At 39.1% G+C, this 20014-nt stretch overlaps 1 protein-coding gene across 2 annotated transcripts in view; it reads right to left on the bottom strand.

Moving 5' to 3' along the window:
• Positions 1-19461, bottom strand: part of LOC147153372 (plexin-A1-like) — a 208683-nt gene extending 189222 nt beyond the window's left edge. For both annotated transcript variants that reach the window (XM_086028906.1, XM_086028914.1), the window contains exon 1: positions 19292-19461. The gene's annotated coding sequence lies outside the window, so the exon portion shown is untranslated. The remainder of the gene's footprint in view (positions 1-19291) is intronic.
• Positions 19462-20014: the final 553 nt, after the last annotated feature.

The raw sequence follows: 20014 nt of genomic DNA, 5'->3' as shown, positions 1-20014 counted from the left end.
ATAATTCCACTGCTAATAAAAGCTGGACCCACATACTTGGAATGTGAAAACAAGCTGGAGTCATCGAGGAAGAGGGCGGAGTGTTATGGCCCTAACATTTGCAAGTGGAAGGGATGATGGGGCTTGCTGACTCTGGTTCTGATTAACAAGTGTTGTTATTTGTTATCACTGACAGCGTACAAGGCCATTGCCTTGGGGGGAGAGAAGGTCTTGTGTGTGCAGGCGTCCCGCAGTTGAACCTGACCTCTGACCTCTTTATGGACCAGTAAAAACGCAAAGATAATTTCCCTATGAGGAATGAAAAACTATGACGACAGTGTCACCGCAGTGCAATCAGCAAATAATGAGAAAAATCACAATTATGTAACCCTGAGCTTGAATTATTCCTTTTGTTAATTGCTAACATTTGATTCACTTTATTTGAACGTACTCCACTTGCCTATTGTCGCCGTCCTGTGAAAACAAGTATGTCCAATGTTGTCAATTTTTCAATTTTCACGTTAATGGCATGTCTGTAATGTGGAAACCCCATTAACATAAACATTAAAACGCGACGAAAAAAAGCGACGATATGCACATTTAGGAAAAGATCAAGAGAGAAACTGTTCAGTATTCATTTTTCATCCATCCACCCATCCACTATCCGATCCACTTATCCTCACGAGCGTCACGGGCATGCTGGAGCCTATCGCCTATCCCAGCTGTCTTTGGGCAGTAGGCGGGGTACACCCTGAACTGGATCCCAGCCAATCGCAGGGCACACAGACACAAACACACACACACACACACACACACGTACACGCTCACAATCACACTTAGGGGCAATACAGAGTGATCAATTAACCTACCATGTATGTTTTTGGAGAGTGTGAGGAAACCAGTGTACCCGAGAAAACCCACGCAGGCACAAACATGCAAACTAAACTACACACAGGAAGGTCGGGGCCAGATTCGAAACCTACTCGAAATATATTCAGATTCAGATTTGCATAATTTTGATTTTTTTTTTACTATTAAATATTTTTGACAACAAAGATAAATCCACCACTGTAATGTGGTGTATTTTGTGTGATGAAATACTTTGAAAAAATGGATATTCAAGACTCTAAATGCCAAGGTGAGGTTAGAGTTAAAGAAGATATCAGGGAGGGGTTGAGGCAATAAATCGTCAAGAGTTCAACTTTGGTCCACTGCAGTTAACAAACGCAGCACATTCTTATCCCGTCGTTGCTTTTGGCACCTTTCCTAGTTGGTGTCACTCCTCCAAACACCGAAACTGATAAATGAACAAAGATATAGGTAAATTACGATGTATTTAATTTCCAAAGCCAATCAAAGTAAATTAATAAGAACAGGACAGAATTATTATATCATTATAAGCCGATTTCAGTTATGTTAATTTGTAAAGTTATTCATCTCATCTTTTTTTGTCACATATATTCATAAACTGCTGTTAGCCAACAAATCCTTAAAAGCAATAATTCAGATAGGTGGGGGTAGGAACGCGGACCAGAATTTGGCAGGCTATAAGGATTTCAGAAATTATGACCTCAGAGTAGGGCTGGGCGATATGACTTAAAAGTATATCACGATATAAGTGTTTCATATTTGTCGATATCGGTATATATTGAATTTTTTTTTTTTAACTATTGAAAATAATGACCCGAAGAAAAAATCATTTAATTTATTTTATTTTAACATAATACTTAACCTTTAATAAGAGGTCAATGTAACTATGAAAGAGTGAAATAAACTGGTCGATATAACGATTAAATAAACTCCATTTTAAAGATAATGTTCTTAGAAGGACTGAGAAATGTTTGAAAAACTGTCACAATCTAAGCATTTCATATCAGTCAATATTGATAATTATTGATTTTGTTTTAAAACTTTTCTTTGAAAAACAGTTGAGTGTTTTTTGTACATCGTTATGTAGTGTAATGTGTAGTTTGTCTTCCATCAGTGCATTGAAAATGCGTATTTGCATTAGGTCTACCCCAAAGCAGTTGTTGACACACATGTATAAGCCTTCATTCAATGTTCATCCAATGTAAGTGAACAAATACTCTCTTGCAGTGCATACATCATCGTTGACCAACCGCCTTAGGACTAATTTATCTTTTTAGCGGACTCATTATTGCCATAGTCCATTCATATATTACTTACTTGATTTTAGTGCGATGCCCGTGTCGGATAAGGCTAACTACTGCTAGCATGTCAAAGACAAGAACTCCTCTACTTGAATACCATGGCTACATCCACGGGTTTTTAATAAGGTTTTCATGCATAATATAATTTAATTTTAAGAGTTGCACTGAGTCGAGTGGTTCTTTATTTGAGCAAAGTTATGGCGCACGGCCGCCGGGCCCGCAAGCATAAAGCACGGCCGCCGAGCCCGCGAGCATGCTACGTTGAGTTACCAGCTTCTTCTTGTTGGTTTAAAAGCTGCTTCTTCTTTGGTTTAAACGCTTCTTCTACATGTTTGGAGGCGGAAGCGCGCTGCCTACATGACGCACCATGCTGAGATCGGGTTTGTTATTCTTTTTTTTTTTTTCCTATCGAACGTTTTATCGAAGGCATTTTCTATTGGTATCGATCACGTGTCAATCGCGATATATATTAATCTGGAATTATCGGCCCAGCCCTACCTCAGAGATTTAGCTGTCCTAGTAAATATAGGAGATCTCCCAGAAATGTTAATCATTTTGGACACAAAAGCATTCGAACATCTGGTCATTACAGCTTTGGGAAGTGAAAAAAAAAAGTAAAACCTCACCTTTACAGCTTTCACAAGACTTTAGCCAACATTTTAGAGTGTGTCTGTTCAAATGTTGTCAATGTAAATGGCAGAATATTTCTTGGTAGGGTTTAGATTGGGGCTCTCAAGTGCTTGCACACCAAACTCATCCAAACACACCTTGATGGACTTTGCTTTTTTGCATGAGAACATAGTCATACTGGAATAGAACAGTGCCTTCGTAAAACTGCTCCCACAAAACTGTAAGCATACAATTGTGAAGATGAAGGATCGCAAGGCATGTCTCAATCCTTTGGCCCCTTCTGTGTCATCCTATCCTAGTCCAGAAAAACAATAACAAGACCAATGAGGTGAGCAGTAGGAATTGAGCATAAATCTGTATTTTGGAAAGTACTGATGCTGAACAGATGGGGAAAAGCAACACACCCAAGGTGCTGCTGATGTTTCCTGGCGTCTGTGGTTCATGCCAAGGGCAAGTGAGAAAACAAATAAATACCCCCCCGTGGTGAACCATCATTATATGTCATATCATCCATCTACAGTTGAAAACCTGCTGTTGCTGAAGAAATATTTAGCCACACAAGGTTTCAGTGTGAGGAAAAGTTCTGCCATTAAACGGTTTTCCGTCAGGCATATGGAGGGAGCACCCCTGGGCCTGAAGGTCAGAGGGGCCGTGAGATCATCCAAAGGCCTCACGCCAAGAGAAAGACTGAGAATGTCTCTCAGCATGTCTGCTCAGAGGCAGCAATCTAACTCTGTAAACATGTAGTCAACTTCAACCCGGGAGACAAAACCCACGGGATGCTGAGATCGTCACTTCACATGGGAAGATTGACAGCACTCAAGAAGTTCATCTAGACCAGTTATTTTTGGTTTCAAGCATTTGTGTGTGTGCGCGTATGTGTGTGATATATATATATATATATATATATATATATATATATATATATATATATATATATATATATATATATATATATAAGTAATACAATCCCTATAAAGGGTGGCAGTCCCAATTGTGCAAAATGGATCTGCGAGATTGCATACCTGCATTCTCACAAACCTAAACAATCTCATTTTGAATGATAGGCAATGCTTTCAATTTGAAGTTCAGTCAGGCAATTCAGGTCACCGTGGCAATGTTGTCTATCGCCTCACTGACTATCCTTTCTTTTAGGGACCTAAGAAGGATACTCAATGTCACTACTCATGGATCGCCTGCCACCTGAAACAGACTCATGCCTGACGGGAAAATAGCCAAGAGACTTCCACTGCCTATGACAGATGTTAGACGCCGATTTAGCAACATCTGTCTGAAAGCATGCTTCCTTAAATGGTGCAGAGTGTAAACAGGAAGAATTACACTCATGCATGCTAATGGTGCGTCCGTGTGTGTTTGAGAGCAAAAGAGAGAGCGAGTGAGTGAAATGAGAGGGAAATCTAAGATTCTGAAAACAAGTCCCATTTGTGGTGATAAAATCAGTTAATCTGGCCCCTCTCAGCATCAGCCCAATTCATTTCCCTAAAGGACTTCTGGAGTGGGGTAGCGGCAATCTTTCGGAATTACACACACATACACAACCAGATGTTTAAGTGGAGTTGATAGACTCATTGCGTTTGAGAAGTAATCCCCTTCAATGTGTCACTGTAGCCCTTTTCACCATGGACACGTTTCTTTTAAACAGAGTTTAAAAGTCCACACATCATCAACATACAAATGTTTCTGCAGGAATAATAAGCACTGAAGTTGATACAGTATATGGTAACACGGTGTAACAAGTCAACCGGAGGCCCAGACATGAATGAGGCATGTGCTCCAGCTTTGTTCTGGCTATGTAGAACTGCTCCTTCCTGGCCACAAAATGTGGAAAAAATGAGCAATGGATCCCGGTGCGAAGAAAAGTGCAAGAAACATTGAAACAGGAAATTACATAAATAGGCATCAACAATGTTCAGGCTTAGCCTACAATTGAGCTACGTCACTTTTGACAATGAGAGCACAGCAGCTGCATATTAGGCAAAGGGAGCATGTCCACACAAAAATTCAGGTGTAAAAACTAAATATCAGACTTTTGAATGCATTAAAAAAACAACAGTTTTGAAGAGCATGCTTCCTTTGTCATCTTTTTTTCTAACCTTTGTTTGTACGTGTTTATTGTTTTTCTGAACTTGATATTCAAGTGACAGAATGAGGAATACTTCACGATCTGCATGAGTCCGACTTTCCTCTGATTATAATTGTGGCCAGTACGCTTATTCACAGAAATGAATGTCTTCAGTCACCTGATTGGCTCAAATAGCCTTTTGGTTTGTGGGTTTTAGCACCACCTGTTGCTTTGGCAAGCAATTACAGCCTAAATATCTTCTACACACTTTTTTCTTTTAATAACACGTGTAGTATTTTAAGATTCACTCAACGATGAAAATCTGTAAAACTCGCATCCAATTTTATGTGATTCAGTAAATGGCGGAGGGATAGAAAAAGGATCGCCCCAAAACATCCCTTCTTAATGTTTCTGTTGAACAATTGTGAAGGACACAACACAGAAAATGAGTCATTGTGATGTCATCCTTTAAATGCAACACTTCAGTTTTGTGCGATCCCACACAGCTGTGACAGTTTACCATGTAACACTGCAAAGGGTGGTTTTAATCAGGGAGCAAGGAATTCGACCCCTAACCCTTGCCCATGACCCATTGCAGTCGCTGCTGCCTTATGTGATTGGTCCGTCTGGTACAGTAATCATTTCCAGAACCCAAACGGGGTCACTGAGAATGAATGCGGGGTACAAACGGAGTGCAAAAAACAAGACTGTTTGGATGTTCGACAGTCTGTCTGTCTTGAAAGTCCAGCTCAGACAATCAACATGGATGTTGATGCTTGCTAAATGAATTCAGGCCCGGCTAGTTGGCTGGACAAAGTCAAACAGAAATGTAACAGGAGAGTCCTCCTATTTTTGAACAAACAAAATACATGCATAAAAGAAGGGTGTTACTAATTGTAATGGATTGGATGGATGGATGGATGGATGGATGGATGGATGGATGGATGGATTGATAAATGAACAGATAATTTTCAATATTTTTTGTTAATTAGACGAGTGATTAGTTACACTGGTGGGTCTAGACCCAAAAGTGGGTTGCAGATCCATTTTGGGTAGGTAGCAAAAAGCTAGAAAAAAGTATTTGTATTTCGATTTTCTTTTTTCCAGAACAGTACCAAGTTCCCATCTTGAACATACAATATTGGGATAGTGTCAGGAAATGTTACTCACTTGTGGTCTAGTCACTAGCTCCTCCGTAAACAAATACAGTGAAGCTAAGCCTTTGGCTAACGGATGTCATAGCGAGAAATATGCTGTATTTCAAACTCAATTGAACCTGTTTGAAATCCCAAAGTTATTTTTAAACCAAAAAAAAGCATTATCGTTCTTAACTTCAGTAAAATGGGTCACGATCATGACTTTGCAACAATCAGAAGATGCGGGTCCCTGGGTGACAACAGTTGAGAAACACCGATTTAGACACTTAGACACAAGCCTGTGTAAAAAAAAAAAGAAAAATTGCAACTTCTTTGATTCATAAGATGTTGAGTTGAAAAGATAAACACACTACTGACAGTGTTTCTGTCAGGAAGACGGGAATACAAATGTACAAATGTTCACTATAAAAGTTATACCCAAAGCTTGATAAAAACAAGCAGTACATTTGGTTTATTTTTCTTTCTACGCAGAGCATAAAATATCAATGTCACAACATCAGAGATGATGCTTCGTGCACAAAGTTACAGCCACACCAGCCAATAAGTCACTCTTAAATCGCAAAATGAGCGGCACCTCATCACGTTTACATGCTTGCATTGCCATCCCATCTACACAGCCGTTCCCTAAACTCTGCGTCTTTCTCCAAAACTCTGCGTCTTTCTCCAATACAACGTTTTCTGTCACACTTCTGAGCATCAGCATGCGGACAGAATCACATCAGAAATCCCCCCAGAACTGCTTGCTCACCTGCCCCGTGGTAGTTATAGGTCACTCATTCATACACAATTACATGCAGAGTATGCATCCCTGGGTTTAAAGGTACACATGTCGACACGCATGACAATGTGTTTGATGTATAGGTCATGGTAAGATATACATCATGTGCCATAGTTTCATGCGGTTGCAGTATTGGAGTCTAAATGTTACTACAATTGGCACGACAGCAAAAGATTGCATAGCTGAAGTCGCAATATTACGAGGATAAATGTAAACCTGTTTTAAAATGAGGACTGATGAGTATGCTACACTCAAGTTAGACTTCACCGTAGGTCTGACAAACAATGAAATAATCGACACCCTCAACATCATTACATTGGGTGTCCAAATCTGTGTCTATTGCTGAAAAAGAACTACACTTATAGAGACTGAAATCTCTCTTGTTCTTTAATCATGTAACCAGAAGTGTTTTCTAAATAATTAATCATATTACTAGATTACTACATGGCAGGTCTCTGGAGTGACGGGGGGCTGGTTTGGCTTTGACAGGGAATATAGACATTAAGATTATGACTTTTTTTTCTTAACAAAATACGCCTATTCTTGATCAAAATATTTCAAGTCTACTCTCAAAACATGAAACCCTTTTTCTCATGATTGTACTTTTTCTCTTCTCAATGTCAACATTTTTTGTAGGTCGCAACCAAAACAACACCTGTGGACCTCAAGGCAGCAGTTGCTAGCATGAATAAACGACTTTTAACTCAGTTACCACTTTGCTAATGTGTCCAACTCGGGAGGAAATGGCCAACTACTGGCCTTCTATGAATCTTAGAGCAGTTAGTTGTTTTTGTAGGTTAGCACTAAGGAAATATCTTATTTTCACTGTTGGCGCCATGGCCAAATACAGATGTTTTTTTCATTGTGATTCACCATTCCGACTTACATTCACACCGGAACCGAACCCAGACTGCTCACATGGCACGTAAAGTGACCCTTTGAAATACAGAAATGAATGGAATTTTAGATATTCCACAGTATATCTGCACTACTGAGGAAAAGCATGGCTTGAACTTCTGCAGGAGCCGCTCAAGTCCACTAGGAAAAATAAAATGCATTGAAACAATTCCCTTTCCACCATTTCATCAGAAGAAAGAATGTGTTTAAAAGCAAACAAGTGGTCCGTCCCGGCTCCACACATGAAAACACAGACTCAAAAACGTTATAGTCACATCAACAATTTCACGAGGTTACATACACACATCGGCATACTGCTCTGCACACATACAAGCATCGCACATATACAAATAAACACAGGATGCTAAAGTGGTCTGAGATGGGTCAGTCACATATTTTTAAAACCCGTTTGAAGACACATTTCTATTCGTTGGCATTTGATCCGATATGAGACTGACAGTTTTCTGTTGTTTTGCAGTGTCTATTGTGTATAGTTTTTTTTGTAATTTATTGCTTTCACTTGTTATATTACTGCTATTTTGTTATTGTAATGTAAAGCGCTTTGTTTCAGCTGCAGCTGTTGTGAAAAAGTAAAGTTGCATTGTATTGTATTGTATTGAATATTCCAAATCAGAAGATGCTTGATCTGACATTAGGAAATAAGTATTGAAAGATTGACAGTGTTGTTACCTTATCCATACTGTGTCAGATTTCATTTAAGAATGATCACAGGGCAAAGGAACAACAACCTATGAAATTCAATTGAAAAAAGTAACCGAGGATACCGGAGTCAAATGTCTGCTGATTTGACTTTTGCCTTTTCTTGTATTTTTGTGACACTTACCCCAAAAGAAACGAGAGTAATGAATATACACCAGAATTTACATTAAGTTGTTTTTATTATTGGGTGGTAAACTTATTTTCACACTTTGACAGTGAAGCATTGTTTGATAAATTTGACTGCAGTTTCATTACGCCTTGAATCGGAAGTCAACCCTAGCAATTTTGTTTTCAAGAATGTCGTATGCAGGCCCAATAGTTGAAACACGGCATTCTGATTAATATTGCATTTGTGGAATATGAGTTGAGCAGCAAAATCCAACCGTTTTTCTGCATCTCTGGGGGCGGCCATTTTGTGACTTCTGTCGACTGAAAATGACATCACAACTGCTCTAGGCTCAGATAACGACCAATCATGGCTCAGCTTCAGAAAAAAGGTGAGCTGTGATTCGTCGATACCTGAGCCCTGAGCAACTGTGATGTAATTTTCAGTTGACAAGTCGCAAAATGGCCGCCCCCAGAAATGGCTAAAAATGTGTGGATTAAGTCTTATTCCACAAACGCAATATTTATCAGAATGCCTTGTTTCATCTAGTGGGCCTGCATTGAACATATTCTTGAAAAAATATGTTTGGGTTCACTTCCACTGTTATGACTTACTTCAAAAGGGTTTGTGTTTATGATTTACTGTTAACAGTGGTTAACTTTGGTGTCATAAGTTCACTCGTCTGGCTTTGGTTTAGGCAGCGTAGTTTCAGTTCCTATTCAGTGAGAGTGAGAATGTGAGTGTGATTCTTCGTCTGCTTCTTTATGTGCTTTGTGACTGACTGGCGACCAGGCCAGGGTGTAATCTGTCTTTGGGACAGGCTCCAGCTCCCCACAACTCTGAACCAGATAAGCGCTATAGAAAATCGATGGTCGGATTGACTTGTAAAGGCACTAAAACATTATTTTAAACGTGTCTGTACGTGTAATAAAGGTGGCTTGCTTTGACCTGGAACAATATTGAGGCCCATCACTTAACATGGGTTACCATGAAATATCTAAAACATGCTGGATAGAGGCCCGCGAGGACTGGGGTTGGACACCCCTGCCTTAGGGGCTCAAGAAAGACGCACGAGTGGGAACAATAAAATTAAAGTAAAAATTGAAACCCTTTATTCTTGTGGTTATAGAGAGTAAAGGACAAATGCAAAGACAGAGAACAAACAGACAAAAGAGGAAAACCCACACCAAATAATAGCACTCAATTCCATAAGTGTGAAGAATGGAGGAATAAAGACAAAAAAGGGACAGAACAGAAAAGGAAATCACAGAAAGCCCCATTAGGCAGACTTTATTGAATGTATTTGTCGCACTTAGAAAAAAAAGCTTTTGTTGCCACTTCCACAAAACTCGACACATTCAGTCCAATTTCTGATCCATTTGCAAGCGCCATGTCCGTGTCGCCTCACAAGGGTCCCCATGCGTCACCATCTTGTAAAGTTAGTGATACATGGGACAATTTCAACGTCCAAGTCACAATACTTTCAAGCCGAAAACCTCAAGGTGCATCGGATATGTTTCATCATTTTTCTGACCCCGCACTGTTCCACTTTGCTTCGGGGGGGAAATGGAAGCTTTTACTATAAACAGCACAGCGCTTATGTGCTCCATCATCCATATCCTTCACTTTATCCTTGCTTACTGTTCTGACTTGTGACAGAATTGCACGCAATACCGAAAGAGGAACAGAGGCAGGAACCTATAGGATAAGATATTGACAAATATATAGTATATCATAAACATATAACATATGCATACATATGTGCTGTATATGCGCGCATGCGTGCATCCTGCTCATTATGAAGTCAATCAGTTAATTTTATAATGAGGCTTGCTAGTCCTCATTTTATCATGGTGTGTCCTACAACTAGTGTAGTGGTGTACAGTTTTGAGCAACTTTTGTACATGTACAAGTCAGAGATGTGCTGAAGAAGGGTTACCTGTGTGAAACGACTTGTTTTCTCAAGAGAAATAAATCAGTTCCTGAGCCATCGCCATTTCTGACCACAGAACAAAAGTCCAAAACATGCAAAAAGAACCTAACCTGTTTGCTGAAGTCAGCTGCTTCAGGGAGCATACCTTCTTGTGTGTCCTTGTGCAATACACTGAACCCACACGCTCCACTTTTCATGAGCGATGAGAGGATGCAACCCACGGTTCGCTAATCCTGTTCCTCAAAGTCAGAGACAACCTTACAGTCACCTCTCTCTCTCTCCCTCTCTCTCTCTCTCTCTCTTTCTCTCGCTCTCACACACACACGTTTGAGCACTCAACAAAATGAGGTGAGCCTCAATTTGTGTGTGAGATGATCAGAGGGAGGGTCGCTGTTCTCTCTGACTCAGCAGTTATGATACCTTCATTTATTTCATCCTCAACACTGAGCCAAGTGGGCGCGTGCCAGGAAGCTTTTCACAGATGTTTAAAGCACAACACGGACTGAAAAGTGAGCTTCTGTCGGCTGGCAACATAAGGAACAGAACTCCTGTTTGCTCTGTTCGTGCTGATCAAGGCTGTTTTGGGTTGAAATTGAGTGAAAATGAGTATTGCCCAGCCGTTAATGTTATAATGATTCTTTGCGGCTAGCATGGGTTCGACTCGCACTCAGTGATGGTACAAATGTGACTATCGGTCCCTGTTTGTCTACGTGCCCTACTAGGAATAAAATATTTTTCTTTAGGAGCCATGAATGATTCACAGGGAGATTTAAACTGATTATGGCATAACACTGAACGAAAACTCATCTAATTAGTGCTACCCCAAAGGCTCATTTCAGTTGAGTCACTATTGTTTGCTCCTGCTTGCTAACAGACGCAGTACATAATAAAGTGATGAAAACACAACAGTCTTGTTGGGGGTAATAATCACAACTGTATAGTGAAAGTTAACACTAGTCAACAGCAACGTTTAATCAGAGATGTCTTTATTTGTCCCTAATTGTATTTTTGATGCTAATTTGAAAAATATACTTACTTCTTTACTTACTTCTCCTTACTTACTCTAGGTGTTCTAATTAATCGCTGTGATATTTAAGAACATTTTAGAACATTTAACAACAGGTGGAATTGAAGAAAATTCTGGACGATTTTACTTGCATATCCGATTAAAAAATGAAGCAAAAATTAGTTTACCTGGATTTTTTTAATCACAACAGTGCAATATAAAATATAAAGTAAAAAAGTATGTAATTTGTATGCCAACAACTGCCTGTGTGATCATTTTGGTGCTCTGGAAACAAAGTTAACATTAATGAAACTGCTAGGCTAATGCTAAACAAATCTTAGTATCTTAATATTGCAAATGTTTAATGCACACCACATAAGACACCTGCATTATTGCACACTGCATTTTATTAAACAGACTTAAAAACCTGGTGGCCATCTCCGGTACTCTCTTACTATTTTTATTCAATCTTGTTGTTTTATAGTTCTTAGCTTCTTTTATTGCTTTGTCTTTTTAGCTTCGTTGTCATTTTCATTTAGCTTTATCCAGGTTTTACCTCCAGTGTTTCCTCAAGGGTGGCCTCCGCGCTGGGCAGCGTGGACGAGCTCCCCTTGGGTACTCTTTCCTCATATGGTTTCTCTGTGCCTTGCCACGTCTCTTTTTTAAGATTATACTGTATGGGTGTGTGTGTGTGTGTGTGTGTGTATGTGTGTGTGAGTGAGTGCAGGTGTGCTTGTGGATGTCCGTCTTTGTGTATTCTGCGAGGGACGGAGGGAAGGCGGGAGCGAGTTCTCTTTTTAAGCTTTTTTTGACATTTTTAATGTTCAGCACTTTGAGTTGCATTTTAGGTGTGAAAAGTGCTATATAAATAAAATTTGATTGCTTGATTGATTACAATCATAAAAGTTCCTGTCAGTGTTGGCTGACTTGATGTCATCACACATGCACGTCCAATGCCAACTTTTCCATTGCACCTCATCTTGTTGTCCTCATTTATGAGAGCTCCCGATCACAACAAGAACAGGAACAAGTACGGGTTTATGCAGTATTAACTCAACAAAACTCACTGTCGCTGAGCTCCCATCCTCTCCTCTTAGCGCACTCATCTTTGCCTCACTGCTTATGGATGCCCCCCCCCCATCTCATTTCTTTCACTTTCTCACATTTTTCCTCATCTCTCGCCTCATTTGTTTCCCTCAAGGACGTTGCTCCTTTGACAAACTGATGCTTTCTGCAGTCACTTCTTTAGACGCCTGTGCTTGAAGAAAAAGAAGAGAGGGGAGAAGCATGCAATACATGACATGCACAATTTCCAGAAGTTATGCGTTCGTGAAATTAGATGCGTTAATGTTACTGCTGAACATGTTACCAAAAATTCTCGAGTTGGAAATGTGGACGCTTTTTTTTAAAAACATTCCACCTAATATTAGTTTACAATACAGTATAAAAGTATGTAATACTAAGTGAAACGCAATGATGTCCCAATATTTTTGTTTACAGGTAATGTATTGCAATACAAGCATTAATACATCTTAAAAGATTATTACTTTGAGTTCTGTTTTTATCGGGAAAAAAATAGCTGTGAAATTAAGACGAAGTATGCGTTGAAAGTGGACACCTTTCAAGCCCCAACAATTTTTTTTTACTGTATGACCTCAGCTACTGCAAATATCCTGGATCAGCTATCCTTTAAAATAAGTAGGGTTCTTGCTCTGACACGGATAAATAAGCCCTAGTGACATTATCTTGGATCGGACGTCATTAAACATTACAGAATTTCCTTCGGGATCAATAAAATCTCAACCTAACCTCAAGTTAATATCAGTAGGAATGCTGCCTAGATAGAGAAAAGTAAAATGGAAATTGAAACAGCCACAACATTATGGAAAGAGAACCAGCTCTCAGTAGACTGCAGTACGGTTCTATAAAATACTATATAACCATAAAGCGGAACATACTGTTAATACATCAGCGTCGCTTAAAATTAACATTATTATCTTTGTACTGTGAAGCAGTGTTTCCCAACCAGAGTTATGTGTGCCCCTAAGGGGGTACGTGAGTACATGGCAGGGGGTACGTGGAAACATGTTATGATTTATTTCCCAGATTAATAACCTGGCACAGCCTGCCAAAAATCACAACAACAACTAAATTGTCTTAGTAAAGCTCAAATGAGTGACGAACAGAAAGTAAAACTGCTAGTGGGTCTGATATTTCAAGTTTAGATGCCTGTTTAAAAGGGATTCATTCAAAGGAGCTCAGTTTTGTTGTTGTAAATATTTATATACATGTATAACAAAGGCAGGTGTATTCTTTATTTTGATTTGTGTTTTTTTATTTACAATACTTATTTATTTTATAATACTTATCAATACATATTTGTACATAATGAGGGGGTACTCATGGTAGGGTTGTGCAAATAACCGAAATTCAATTACAATTAGGATCATTACACTCCACGATTAGAAAACTGGTATAATCATAAAAAATGATTCTTAATATGCATTTATATCCAAAGCACAATACTTGTTTATACAAGGAAATCATACACAAATTTATATTTATATTTACATTTTTTTTTTTATTTTAAAATAACTAATTTCATAAATTTTTTTGGGTCCAAATGGTAAATGGTAAATGGGCTGTCACTTATATTAAACATTTTCTTGTTTTGTACCAAAAAAATAAATGATTGAACAATCGTGATTTAAATTATTAACAATTATACAACAATTATTATTCATATTTGTTTCATAATCGAGCAGCCCTAACTCATGGTATGACAAAATAGTTTGGGGGTACACACGACAAAAAGAAATTCAATTGGGAAAGTACGTCATCATCACTGCCGACTAATTAATGTCTGCTACATATATATACATCAGAGCCTCATGTCCCCCAATCTCGTTGCCGACAAATGGTTGTCATTCTGCGCAAAAAAATCTGTATTACCATAAATTGCTCCCTGGCGGAAAAAAGTCTGGGGACCACCGCTCTACTGTACTGTTGTCTACGCAAGCAATTACACACACATGCATCGACACAGGCACTGCACTGATTATTCTGCTGCCTCAACTGTTCTGACTGCACAGAGCATAAGGCCTAAATGGCTCCTTTGGGACTACACAGCACAAACTGTATGCTCTGCAGATGAAAAAAAAAAACATTCTAAAATTATTTTAACCGCTGACTAAACAACAGAGAAATTATCCAAACACACTCACACACAAGGACAGGTCATGCACCAACCCGTTTACGCACCATTCATCTGACTACAGAGCAGGTGTTCATCTCAAAAAGCTCCCCTACAATTTGATGGTTTCATCTTGGGAAGTGTTTGTGTTTTGGAAGTGAGTAAAAGGGTCTTGCACTTAGCCGTCACATCAGAGCACACATCGACTCTTACAAGAGGAACTATTTCAATCCGGCCGCTCTGTTTGATGTGCTCGACCTTTCAGCAAAATGATAGCAAGAACTTTAAAAAGCTCCTTCAGACTCTCTTTCTACTTCATTTTACCCTCATCCTTGCTTCCTGTTTATTTCACATTATAGTAGAGATTTGTAGTTACTGTCACCAGGGAAACATAAAAAAAATAATAAAAATATATGACCAAGGAAGCGGGAGTAAAAGTGCCTGCAATACCATAGGACAGAGGTTACCCAACGTTTTTGAAAGTGAGAGCAACAGCACTTCTAGGGCACTGATTAATGTGAAGTGCTACCAGTTTGATACACAATTCTGAAATAACAAATTTGCTCAACTTATACTATATTATTATACTATACTATTATATGTTATTATTGAAAATTTATGAGAAGGCACTGATCGTGTTAATGATTTCTCACAATAATTAGGAAAGATAATTATCAATAGCCAACACTATCTTTACACATCTCTGCTATCGCTTCTACAACATTCCTAGAAAATCACAATGTCACATCACTGGTGAACTGCTTCTAGAACAGTCCCGCGAGCTACTTATGTGGTCCATGGGGGCAACCATGTGACTTTAGTACCCTCCGCCGTAGGGTGGAAATGACAATTTTATCCTGTCGTAGTTCTCTTCCACCATGTGCAGTATTTTTAGGCCTAATAAGATTGGCAGTGATGACAGTTTTTTTTAAATATCTTCTGACATGTCTGTGTGTAGAGTAGGGCTGAACGATTTTAGGAAAAAATTGTATTGCGATTTTTCTGACAGATATTGCAATTTCAATTTGATTTACGATTTTCTTGAAATAAAGCTTCAGTGCAATATTCACAATGTACAGTAACATTTTCAAACATGACAGAAAATGCCATTATATCATTAAAAACATTAAAAGGTAGTACTCTAATAATGCAAGGACAATAAAGAGTTTTGTGAGTGAGGCAGTCCTTTTTCCCGTTTTTAAAAATGGTTCAAGTAAGGCAAAACCAACTGGACTACTTGCCGCCAAATAAAAATATGCATTTATGTGTAATCGTGTATATAAATGTTTTTTCACCCAAAATTGTTTTACATTTTGTACTATGTACATGTTCTTTGTACATAAAGGTAAGATTATGTATCCACATTTTCCCATATTTTTGCTAGAGACTTAACAGCGACTGAGGGATCTGCAACATGTCCTCAAATTCATATCATGGTATTAATTGAATCTTTTCAGCAATGGTGGGTGTAACAATCATAGTGTGGGTATTTGTGTTTGGGTTACAGTATTAAATGTGATAATGTAAATATTTCCTGTTAAATGGGTCAGAAAGCATCATATTAATTCTTCTTTCTGCTTCTTGTCATTCAAATTTTCCATTTTCATGTAAACATGTCTGCTTTTCTTGAATGTAATGAAATCTATTTAACAAAAGCCTTTGTCCCTTAGCAAAGCTAAATTGATTCAAAATTATCATTTTTCACAGCACACCAAAAATTTCACAATAATTCATTTACTATTTTACTTGAAAACCATGTTGTGAAATTGTGCCCGAAAATGATAGGTCTGCAACGGTTACCACATTTTAACTCCATCATTGACATCTCAATCAAAGGCCAACCCGTGGCATCAAACTTCCAACTCAGACAGGCTGATTAAAGTTTGGATTTAAACAATGTCTTCCTGACATTGTGTTCTAATTTGTAACTTAACTGTTGCTTTGCAATTCCATGAAGGTTTACACCTCAGCTCACAAGCAGAAGTGCGTGGTGAGTAAACTGTCAAATCTGAAAACGGAAATATGACTTTGTGCGACATGTTGCAAGGAGCACCCGCCAGCACGGCTTTATCGGGGTGCGACATTGCTGCCCAACACACTGAAAGCCCTTCAAGTATGAAGCCTAGCCCCTTAAAAAAAGTGATTCAGTCTTGCAGTGGGATAAGTATGGAATTTATTTACCTACTGCAACATTCAACAAACACGCCACACTGCAACAGTTCAATTTGGCCACAAATATGCCCAAATTTTCCCATGATTACAAAGATATGTTTGGATATTCTTAGAGATAATAACTTTCAACCAGCCTTCTTTTATAAGAGCACCAAAGCTTAAACCTTTGTCACATTCTGTATTAACGAACGGTCATCTCTGACTAATGAAGGTTAGGGTACATACACTTCCTTTGCAGTCCTGTAGGAGGCAGTCAGGCACATTACTTATTGCGAATAAATATATATATATATATTTTTTTTACATGTGCAATGATTACTAAAAATATAGAATTAAAGAAAGCAGAGAATTCCGATTGTAAAAGTAATTAGCAAGAAAGGGGAGTGAATTTTACATTCTCGTAAAGGAGCGGAAGAGCTATAAACCTTTGTGTAAAATTCAGTTCTTTTTTGGTGAGTACTGATAACAAACTTACACCACTGAAAACACTGCCCGCTCCGTATAGGCAATACAGAATAAAGTTTTTTTGGAGTAAGACAAAAATAAAAGGTACAAAAACTACAATTTTTTTTTTTACTAAAGACCATGCTGTGCTCTTGTACAAAATCTTACAAAATTCTCATGAGAAATGGCTGCAAAAACACATTAATTAGGCTTCCCCAAAGGATAGAACTTAAATTGTGCGATTTAGGGACCACAGATTGCGTTCTCAAATCCCCCTTTTTTGAACTAAAGAAGACACCAACCACAGAGACAACTAGAAAGGAGTGGGATCAAATTAATAATAAAGACTGCGGGACTAAATTAGGTAATTAGGTTACAGGCTGCCAGAAGCAGACGCAACGTCAGAGTCAGATCCTGACTCACTTTGAGCTCACTACTGCAAGTGTAATAGCGGAGTATCAGCAGCATCACGATGTCACTATGCAACACTTAACATCGCATGTCAAAGTGATGTTCAGTGTACATTTGCAAACACTTGTCCTCATACACTGAAGCCACGGTCCGATATCACACATTCTCACAAGTTCACTCCGGAGAGAAACAAGATGACAGCGAATGCAATGAGCTTCCGAAGCACACACACACACACCTACACACACCCGCATACCTTCAGGCAGGCTTGGCACATGAAAAGTGATCAAATAACTTGACTCACCTTCACTTTCCAAGTTAAAAAAAAAAAAAACACTTCTATTTAGTTCCTTCACATGTGCACAACCGTTGCATCTGCGCAGAGGCCAATGCATTACGTACCCCGGCACTATCTGTGTTAAACTTGTTTTCATCATGAGCCACCTCTTCGTTACAATTTCCCTCTGGGTTCAACATAAAAGCACACCAACAATTACAGTTAAATATGTACCTTGGTTGTAAGGTTCACTTCACATTTGGTGCAGTAATGGAACAAAAACGGGCTCATCTTTTATGTGACCAAAGACAGAATTAATTATATTTCAAATTGAATGGATGAAACATCTGTGATGGCCGCTAGTCAGAAGCTCAGCTGTGGTGTGTTTGTTTGCTGACATGAACCCAGAACCAATGGCCCTAATAATCGCCCAATCATATGACATAATTGCTCCTGCATTTTATCATTATATTTTTCATGGTGAGTAAAAGTTTTAACGTCAAGGTAAAATTGTGGCAAGCGTGTTGTTGGGCCATGCCAAATGACGTGTCAGGGCAGATCTGGTCCGCAGGCCTTGAGTTTGACACCTGTGAGCTAAAGTACCCTATTAACAATATTTGCCAGTTAAAGTTGCGGCACTGCATCACACTCAGAGAGTCACAGGTGTAATATTTTGACCACCTTGTGAGATATTAAACACATCTTCTAGGTTGTTACATCATTTACTGTACCTCCTCACAGTGTCAATCAAAAGTGAGCATTATTATTTAAGTATACGCATTTTTTAAATGCAGCGTTTGTATTGGATGACGAGACAGTGCAGGTGTACCTAATGCTGTGGCCGGTGGGTGGATGCGTGCAGAGATGAGACTTTGCAGTGCGGACTGAAACCTTTGTGGAAATCGTTGTGGGAGTGACACTTGAATTATAGCCCCATTCTTAAATTCACAATAGTGCAAGGTTGGGAAATGGTTCACATAAGACGCGGACAAGAGACGGAACCACGCAGTCTTTGCACTGGTGTAGAAGACAACTCCCGCCCGAGGAGAACTTGAGCAGAACCCTCGGGTAAGGAAAAGGAGTGTCTGTCGGTCCATTTGCACAAGCGTTTGCGTCCTCATGTGCGCGCAAATGAACACATTTTGATGTGGGCAATGAAAAAAGAAGGGACGGCTCATACAGACACGGTCCATTTGTGTAAAACGGACAACATTACTGAAACACAACAGTGAGAAAAGGTTCGGAGAATTCTGAATGACCATCGTGTACACTTAAGATGCATGGATGGGCGCATGGATGGAACAAGCGTGGGGGAAAAAAAGTTTAGTACTTACTGGTTCAAACAGTCCTTAACTGTAATTTCGGCCTTAGCAAAAACTCTTTTAAAAGGTGTCACGGGGGGCAACAGAAGTGCAGTCCTTTAAATTCCCGGCCGAGATGGCAGGCGGCAGCAGAAACAGCACCAGTCCGAAAGCTCAGCTCGGCGGCTTCCTGCGCACAGGAGAGCAGCAGCCAACATGAATGAGAGGGCGGCTGTTAGGCTCAGACATTCAAGAATCCAGAGAGAGAGAAAGACAAGAGAGAACAGAGAAAGAGCGAGACAGAGAGAAGGGCGCCCCTTAGCGGCATAATTGTGTTACAGCGCATGGTTAGGAGCACCTCTCCATGTTGCCTGAGAGTGGCAGCATTGGATCCACGGAATCCATTGCAATAACACTGATCTGGTTTAGACTTATATTTCACATTAAAATCAATGTGTGATTTTAGTGTAATTCACCCATCAATATATTGTCTTTGTCCTCATTAGGGTTGCAGATGGGCAGCAGTTGATCTTTTGGACGAGAAGCAAGGTCCACTTCAGATTGGTTGCCAGACAAAATTTGAACTTTTAGCAGATATTACAATAATAAAACACTTCTTTTTTTTTACCAAATCCTTTCTTCATATAAATTTGGTTGCCTCTATTTTCTTTGAATTCTGATTTCAAATCCAATTATATTCAATTACAATATAACCATCAACTTCTTGGGAAATTGTGTATATGTAATAATATGATA

This window comes from Filicampus tigris, chromosome 1 (assembly GCF_054856515.1).
Source record: "Filicampus tigris isolate MCC_2025a chromosome 1, RoL_Ftig_1.0, whole genome shotgun sequence".
Classification (NCBI taxonomy): Eukaryota; Metazoa; Chordata; class Actinopteri; order Syngnathiformes; family Syngnathidae; genus Filicampus; species Filicampus tigris.
This window is presented reverse-complemented; position numbering and strand designations above follow the sequence as displayed.